Below are 9,338 nucleotides of genomic sequence, written 5' to 3'. Positions count from 1 at the left end.
CGTGCGCCAGCCGAACTCGACGGCCACGAGGCTTGGCAGGGCTCGGGAACAGGCATATGCGCGGATGTCTCCCGACATCCGGCATACTACGGCTCAATTTCAAGGGCCAGCGCATCCGATCTATTTCACATACGAGGTGTGATCGAGCACCAGTTCCCAAACGTGTTTAAACCCATAAATATCGAACAATACAACGGGACAACTGACCCGGCTATGTGGATCAAAGATTCCCTCCTCCATATCCACATGGCTCACAGAGATGACCTCCATGCCATCATATACCTGCCACTCAAACTTAAAGGACTGACGAGGCACTAGCTTAATAGTCTGCAAATTTCCAGGGCACTTATGTCCGGCCCCCGGATGTCGACGACCTCAGCCACGTCATTCAACAGCCCGGTAAGTCGGGAAGAAAGTTCTGGGATCGGTTCTTGACTAAAAAGAACCAGATTGTCAATTGCCCCGATGTAGAAGCAATTGCCGCCTTCTGGCATAGTATCCGGGACAAATGGTTCGCACGCTAGCCCGGGCAAGATAAGTCGAGGACCATGGAGGCCCTTACTTCCCTCATGATCTGCTTTTGTGCACGAGAGGATAGTTGGCTGGCTCGCAGCTCTCCGACGCCTCGAAAGCCCGCGATGGTAACGACAAACCCAGGCGCAACAAGAATAAGCGCATGCATAGGAATGGCAACAGAGACGCCGAGGACGCCGCAATCAATGCAGGGTTCAGCGGCCGCAACGCCGGACAGAAAAAGAAGCCCTTTAAAGGGAATAAGGACGGTCCTAGCCAGCTTGATAAAATCCTCGACATGCCTTGCCAGATTCATGGAACCTCGTACAAACTTGCCAATCAAACCAACCGGAACTATTGGGTCTTCAAGTAGGCTAGAAAGGTTGCGGTAGAGGGGCAAAGCAAAATCCAGTTCCGCGGCGAGGACGAGGATGAACCTCGACGACCCAACAGTGGCGGCCAGAAATAGTTCCCTCCCGAGGTGAAGGATGTGAACATGATCTATGTCACTCACATTCCTAGAAAGGAAAGGAAATGATCACTTCGGGGTGTCTATGCCCTAGAGCCTATGGCCCCAAAGTACAATCCATGGTCCGCTTACCCGATCACCTTCGACAAACATGACCACCCGAACCAGTATCCGTCATGGAGGGTTTGTGGCTTTGGTTTTGGACCCCATCATCAAGGGGTTCCACTTGACACGCGTCCTTATGGACGGAGGCAGCAGCCTCAACATGATCTATGCTAACATGATCAGGAAAATGGACATCAATCCATCAAGGATCAAGCACAGTAATACCACTTTCAAGGGTGTCATATCCGGCGTCGAAGCACGCTGCACGGGAACGATCACATTGGAAGTAGTTTTCGGATCTCCCGACAACTTCCGAGGTGAAGACTTCATCTTCGACATTGTCCCCTTCCGTAGTGGCTACCACGCACTACTCGGGCGAACTATATTCGCTTGCTTCAACGCGGTCCCGTGCTATGCATATTTAAAGCTAAAGATGCCAGGACCAAATGGTGTTATCACAAAATATGGTAACACCGAGCGCTCCCTCCACACAGAGGAACAGACCGCGGCTTTTGCAGCCGAGTTCAGGCGTCCGAGGAGGCACTGTTGGAAATATGACCTAGAGACAATAATAAAGTGGTTATTATTATATTTCCTTGTTCATGATAATCGTTTATTATCCATGCTATATTTGTATTGACCGGAAACTCAAATACATGTACGTGTGGATACATAGACAACAGCATGTCCCTAGTAAGCCTCTACCGGACTAGCTCGTTGATCAAAGATGGCTACGGTTTCCTAGTCATAGACATGATTTGTCATTTGATAACGGGATCACATCATTGGGAGAATGATGTGATGGACAAGACCCAAAACTATAAACGTAGCATATGATCGTATCAAGCTTACTACTACCATTTTCTGCATGTCAAGTATATATTCCTATGACCATGAGATCATGCAACTCACTAACACAGGAGGAATACCTTGTGTGCATCAAACGTCGCAACGTAACTGGCTGAGTATAAAGCTGTTCTACAGGTATCTCTGAGGGTGTCCATTGAGTTGGCATGGATCAAGACCGGGATTTCAAATTCAAACCTTTTTTTATTCATGAAATGCTTTTAACATTGATGAGCTTTGTTTCAAAATTGATGAACCTTCTTCAATTGGATGAACTTTTTTCAAAATTGATGACTTTTTTCCAAAATAAATGATTTTTTCAAAGTTGATAAACTATTTTTTAATAGATGGATTTTTTTCAAAATTGATGAACTTTTTCAAAATCAGTGATCTTTTTTCAAATACTTGAACTTTTTTCCCCAAAATCCATAAAAAAATTCATGGTATTTCTCAATTTGTAAACATTTGCAAATTCGCACCTACATCAAATGAACCCAAATTTTTTCCACACACTAGAATGATCATGGCATGCATCTATGCCAAGCTTCATTGACTTTTGACATTTTATGCATTTTTCTACCGTTTGAGTGAAAAACCGTAAAATACTAGGCGGACGCGACGCAACATTGTGTTCGGTGTCCGAATTCGTTAAAATTTTGCGTGGAGTACTAGAATGGGCATGCCCGGCTACTGGCAGAATTTAGGTGAATTTTATGAATGTCCACACCTACATCATGTTCAATGGAGGGGTTAAAATTTAGGCGGAAGCGTCTGTCCCATAGCACTTTTTTACATACGTCAAATAAACCTAAAATTTTTCACACACTAGAATCATCATGCATGCATCCATGCCAAGTTTCATTGACTTTTGACATTTTATGCATTTTTTATGGTCTTCTCGGTGAAAACCCAGTAAAATACTGGCCGAGCGTGTCGCAACGTGTGTTCGGTATCCGAATTCGTCTAAATTATGCGTGGAGTACTAGAATGGGATGCCCAGCAGCTAGGAAAATTTGGGTAAATTTTGTGAATGTTCACAATTATATCATGTACAACAGAGGGGTTTCAATTTAGGGGGAAGAGTCTATCTCATATCACTTTTTTTCCGAACACATCAAATGAACCCAATTTTTTTCCACACACTAGAATCATCATGGCATGCATCTATGCCAAGTTTCATCAACTTTTGCCATTGTATGCATTTCCTACTGCTTTCCTAATGAAAAACTCTAAAATACTGGTCGGGCGTGATGCAACGTGCGTCCAGTGTCCGAATTTGTTCAATTTTTGCATGAAGTACTAGAATGGGCATGCCCAGCTGCTGGCAAAATTTGGGTAAATTCTAAGAATGTCCACAACTACATCATGTACAACAGAGGTGTTTCGGTTTAGGGAGAAGAGTCCGTCCCACATCACTTTTTTGCACATATATAAAATGAATCCAATTTTTTTCCACACACTAGAATCATCATGGAAAGCATCCATATCTAGTTTCATTGAGTTTTGACATTTATGCATTTCCTACGGTTTTTCGCTAAAAACCCTAAAATACTGGTCGGACGTGACCCAACATTTGGGTAAATATTATGAGCACTAGAATGAGCATGCCCAGTTGTTGGCAATATTTGGGTAAATATTATGAGCACTAGAATGAGCATGCCCAGTTGTTGGCAATATTTGGGTAAATATTATGAATAGCCACAAGTACATCATGTACAATGGAGGGATTTTGGTTTAGGGAAAAGAGTTCGCCCCATAACACTTTTTCACATACATCGAATGGACCTAAATTTTTCACACACTAGAATCATCATGACCAACATTCCATGCCAAGTTTCATCGACTATTGATATTTTATGCATTTTCATGTTCTTCCAGGTGAAATACTCTAAAATACTAGCCGAACGAGACGCAACGTACGTTCGGTGTTCGAATTCGTTCAAATTTTGTGTGGAGTACTAGAATGGGCATGCCCGGCTGCTGGCAAAATTTGTATAAATTTTATTAATGTCCATAGGTACATCATGTACAACGGAGGGGTTTCAGTTGAGGCGGAGGAGTCCATCCCATAGCACTTTTTATTCACACACATCAAATGAACCCATTTTTTCCACATACTAGAATCATCATGGCATGCATGCATGCCAAGTTTCATTGACTTTTGACATTTTCTGCATTTTCTATGTTTTTCCAGTGAAAAGATCCAAAAATATTGGCCGAACGTGACGCAACGTGTGTTTGGTGTCCGAATTTGTTCAAATTTTGCGTGGAGTACTAGAATGGGCATGCCTAGCTGCCTGCAAAAGTTGGGTAAGTTTTATAAATGTCCACAGATACATCATGTACAGCGGAGCCGTTAAGACGGAAGAGTCCGTCTCATAGCACTTTTTTTGCATACAACAAATGGATCCAAATGTGTTATGTTCGTTTGGCGCATGTCAAAAATAACTTGCTCTCAAACAGAGCCTTATGGCCTACCCGAACACCCTACCTTGAACATGATGTTTTTTTCGACATTCTTAAATGATCCTGACTTTATTGAGTAGGTGGGCATGCCCATGATAGGCATCATATCAGGTTTTAAAGAAGAAAAAAGTATTTGAAATCATAATTTAAACAGATACTTAAAACTGTTATGTTAAGTTTCTAACATAACAAATAAATACCAAGGGAGACAATTGAAAACAATCGATTTTTTAAAGCATTTAATAAATATTTGAATTTTGAATTAAAAAACCATAATGTAAGACAATTATTTAAACGGTTGTTTTGATATTCCAAACAAAAAATAATTATTGTAAAAAAGTTTTGAAAAGAAAAATAAAGTTTTAAAAGGAGAAAAATTAATTAACGAAAAAAGAGAAGAAACACGAAAAAATACAAATAAAACAAATCTTAATGTAGACGGCGTTACTCCGGTCGGGCGCTTGTTTGGCCGAGGAAAAGCGCCCGCGGATTTGAAAAAAGTTCAACGATTCAAAAATGTTCCTGTTTCCAAAATTCGTTCACAAATTCAAGAAATGTTCCCTTTTTAAAACTTATTCAGAAACTTAAATCCCTTTGGGGGACTTTCTAGTAATGTTCGTGCTTTCAAATTCTTTTCCGAATTTTTAAAATATTTATATTTTAAAAAACTGAAAGTGCGTTATATCGACTAGAGGGAGTGAATAGGCGATTTTTATGAATTCTTCAGTGACGAATTTGCCGGTGAGGAAATTCCTTAGCGAAGAACTACTTGCGGCGGAATAAGTACTCAGAAGTAAACATAACAGAATACATGCATGGTCATCATGATGAAATGACGACAAACACAGAGTACAGAAAGCATAAACACAGGATAGCACAAGATGAAGACAAACAGACTGAAGAAATTGAACTGAGGAAATTGAGAAAGTCTTCAGTCAAAGTCTTCAAACACAGATATGAACAAATACACAACACAGTAATGAGGAAATGAAAGTGTTGAGGAAATAGAACCAGTTCGCTTGGTGAAGACAATGATTTGGTAGACCAGTTCCAACTGTTGTCTCAGTTGTACATCTGGTTGGAGCGGCTGAGTATTTAAACCTGAGGACACACAGTCCCGGACACACAGTCCTCACCGTATTCTCCTTGAGCTAAGGACGCACAGTCCTCGCCCAATCACTCGTGGTAAGTCTTCAGGTGACTTCCGAACCTTCACAAACTCGGTCACTTGGCGATCCACAATTCCTCTTGGATGCTCTAGACCATGACACCTAACCGTCTGGAAGAAGCACAGTCTTCAAAGGTAAAAAGCGTCGGATCCACGAAGGATCAATCTCGTCAGTGATGCTCAATCACTTTGGGTTGGTAGGTGTTTGGGTTTTGGATTTTCCTCACTTAATGATTTTCACTCAAAATCCTCGGAGGATGGGATGCTCTCAAATGACAAGTGTCAGTTTCTAGCGAAGCAGCCAACCAGCTAGTGGTTGTAGGGGGCGGCTATTTATAGCCTAGGGAGCAGCCCGACATGGTAAGACATAAATGCCCTTCAATGATATGACCGTCGGATGGACAAGATATTTTGGGACAGCTGGCGCGTAGCACAACAACGGTCAGAAATTTGAGGTACAAATTCCTCAGGGCTATCATGTTCCTCACAGTGTAGGCAATTCGCACTGGCGAATTCCTAACTCCTCAGTCAGAACAAAGTCCTCAGTGACCAGAAGAACTGCGTCTCTGTCACTGAAGAAATTGACTGAACTGTATGAGATTTCCAATGGCTTCAGTCGAAGGGATTGGTAGGTGTAGGATTTTGAGTTGAGCATCACATGGAAATTTTTCCTTAGTATTTCCTCGACCCCCTTTAAAAGTACGGTGTTTCCTATGACTCAAGAAAGAGAAAATGAAACTACGAAAACAAAAGTCTTCACACTCCATGTTCCTCGAATGAATACCAAATCTTCAAGGTCACACCAATTTCTTCACTTTCAAAGTCTTCAGAAAGTCTTCAGAATACCAAAGTCTTCAGTCGAAGAACTTCATTTTTAGGGGTCGACTTTCTCTGTAAATATCAAACTCCTCATAGACTTATAGACCTGTGTACACTTATAAACTCATTAGTCCCTTAACCTATAAGTCTTCAATACACCAAAATCACTAAGGGGCACTAGATGCACTTACAATCTCCCCCCTTTTGGTGATTGATGACAATATAGGTTAAGTTTTCACCGGGGACAAACATATGAAGTGTAAATACTGATATTGAGGAATTTGATTGCAAGATATAGAAGAACTCCCCCTGAAGATGTGCATAGTGAGGAATTTTCTTTTGAAGCAATGCACACTTGAAGAGTTGAATCATGGAGATCTCCCCCTATATCTTGTAATTCATACACGCATTTGACATATAATATGAAGAATTTGAAATGCATGATGAAATATGGTGACTGAAGTAATTCAGCATGCGTGCAATAATATTAACGAGGAATAAGCATGCAGAATAACGTAGCAGAAGTATCAGACCACCATCGGGTTTAAGTTTACAACTCGATCCAATAAAAGTTTCGGAAAAACGAGAGTTGTAACTTAGAAAAAGAACGCCCATATAATAGACCCGCTTGAAGACTAACTCAGATTTCTCCCCCTTTGTCATCGAATGACCAAAAGGATCGAAATTGAGAACTAACGCCCCTGAAGATAATCAAGTTGATGAAGGAGCACCAGCGTTGTCGGGGTCGGTTGTTGAAGTAGGGCCTGCCGCTGTGTCGTCCAAGTCTTCATTTTCATAAGTGTCACGCGATGAAGAATAGGAGCTGGCCACCAAAGAAGGAACCTTGACCTTCTTGTATTTCTTCGGAGGAGGTGCAGACCAGTCAAACTCTTCTTTGAGACCCATTTTCTTCAGATCTTCAGCGCTGTAAACTTGAGACAGAACAGCCTAGGTGCGGTTGAGGGTTTCATGGAGGTAGTAGTGGTTTTTCTTCACTGCATTGTGTGTTGAAGTCATGTTGTGAAGAATTGAACCAAACTGACGCTTGACCCATTTGTGATTGCGATCAACCTTCTGATGAAGACTGAGGAGTAACTCACGATCAGTCATCACCCTGGGTGCTGTGGCTTGAGGATTTTGCTTGGCATTGTTGGCGGCAGAGTCATGTGTGGCGAAGTCATCATTGGTGGAATAGGATGCAGCCTTGCGAAATTGACCATCCAATGGACGAATGCCTTCATCTATCATAGCAGTAGCCTTGCCCTTTTCATCAGCTGAGGAAAATGTTCTTTTGAGGACTTCAATAGGAGGCAAGTAGCTGCAGTGGTTCAGAGTGTCAGCTTTGTAGTTGAGTGAAGACCTTGTCCTGATGAATCTCATAATCCATGGCGCATAAGGCTTCAGCTCAGATGGTGACATTGCAATATTGGCCAGAGTCCTCATGAAGAGATCATGGAAGTTGACGGGAACGCCATGACAGATGTTGAAAAGCATATTCTTCATGATGCCAACGACTTCTTCATCATTTGAGTCGTGGCCTTTAATAGGACTCATTGTCTTCGACAGAATGCGATAGACAGTCCGAGGCACATACAGTAATTCCTTGACGAGGAATTTGGTTCGAGAGGCCTGCCCTGGCTTCAAAGGCTTCATCAAAACTTGCATGTAGTGATTTGAAAGCTCAGGTTCACTATAGACACAACGTGCATCTTCAAGGGGAGGACTGAGTGGTAGGGCACGAAGCAATTCAGACGCTGGTGCCTTGTAATGAGTGTTCTCTATCATCCAATCCAGAACCCATGAGTTCACATCTTCAGAGTCGCCTGTGATGTGCAGCGTTGTGTAGAACTGAAGAATGAGTTCTTCATTCCAATCACAGATGTCAGTGCAGAAGTTAAGCAGCCCAGCGTCGTGAAGAACACTGAGGACTGGCTCGAAGCACGGCAGAGACTCCATGTCCACGTGAGGAATATGTGCATGATCGAAGACTTTGTCTTTGTTGAATAGCACTGAGGAATAGAAATTGGCTTGACTAGCAGTTCAGAAACGCCTCTTCCTTATGCGAGCAGAGTCATATGGATTGTAATCAGTGAAGAATACATGCTCGCCAAAGAAGTCTTCAGCCTTGAACTTTTGCTTCCTTGAGAACGGATCCTTTGGCTTTGGCAGAGGAGTGTCAGTGAGTTGCATCACGACCTCAGGAATCGCGAGCTCAGGTTCTTCAGGCTGAGGAATTTCTGGTTCCTCCTCAGGTGCAGTCACATTGTCAGCAGCAGCAGTTTCTTCAGTACTAGTGGCTGGAATGTCTTCACGGACAGATGAGGTGGGATGAGTTTCTTCAGAGCCCATTTGAACTGTTGGTGCAGGGGAGTGAGGGATTTGCTGTAGTGGGGTGAAGAGTGGAGAATTGGGATGCTGACTTTCCCAAAAGTCATCATTCATCATTGGCGTTGTGCTTCCAATGTCCACGTCTTCATCATCAATTTCTTCAACACCAGCCTCTTCAGTAGTAAACTGAGGCATTGGTGATGATACCACTGGGGTTGAAGGGATCGTATCCACTTCAATTTCCTCATCAATCTGCTCTAACGAAGCAGCAGATTGAGTTTCTTCATCAGATCCGCTTGGGATCTCATATTCTTCACCAAAAGGAACAAGGTCCTTTGATGGCATTGTGGAAATCGGAACAGCATCGATCGGATTTTCATAAGAGCTGGTCATAGGCTTCATCTTCTTTGGAGCTGAAGATTCTAAAGCAGTTGATGCTTTCCTTTTCTTCACCGCAGCTCGCTCTGCAGCCTTGGTCCTCTTCACATCTGATGCAGATGGAAGGATAGGAGTTGGTGTAGGCGCAGGTGGAGCTGAGGAATCTGTTTGAATTTCCTCAGGCGTAACTGATGCAGTTGCCCTGACTTCTTCATTTTCTTTAGGCGCACCACTAGTAGATGCCCT

This window comes from Triticum urartu, chromosome 6 (assembly GCF_003073215.2).
Source record: "Triticum urartu cultivar G1812 chromosome 6, Tu2.1, whole genome shotgun sequence".
Classification (NCBI taxonomy): Eukaryota; Viridiplantae; Streptophyta; class Magnoliopsida; order Poales; family Poaceae; genus Triticum; species Triticum urartu.
Note: the sequence above shows the minus strand (reverse complement) of the source record.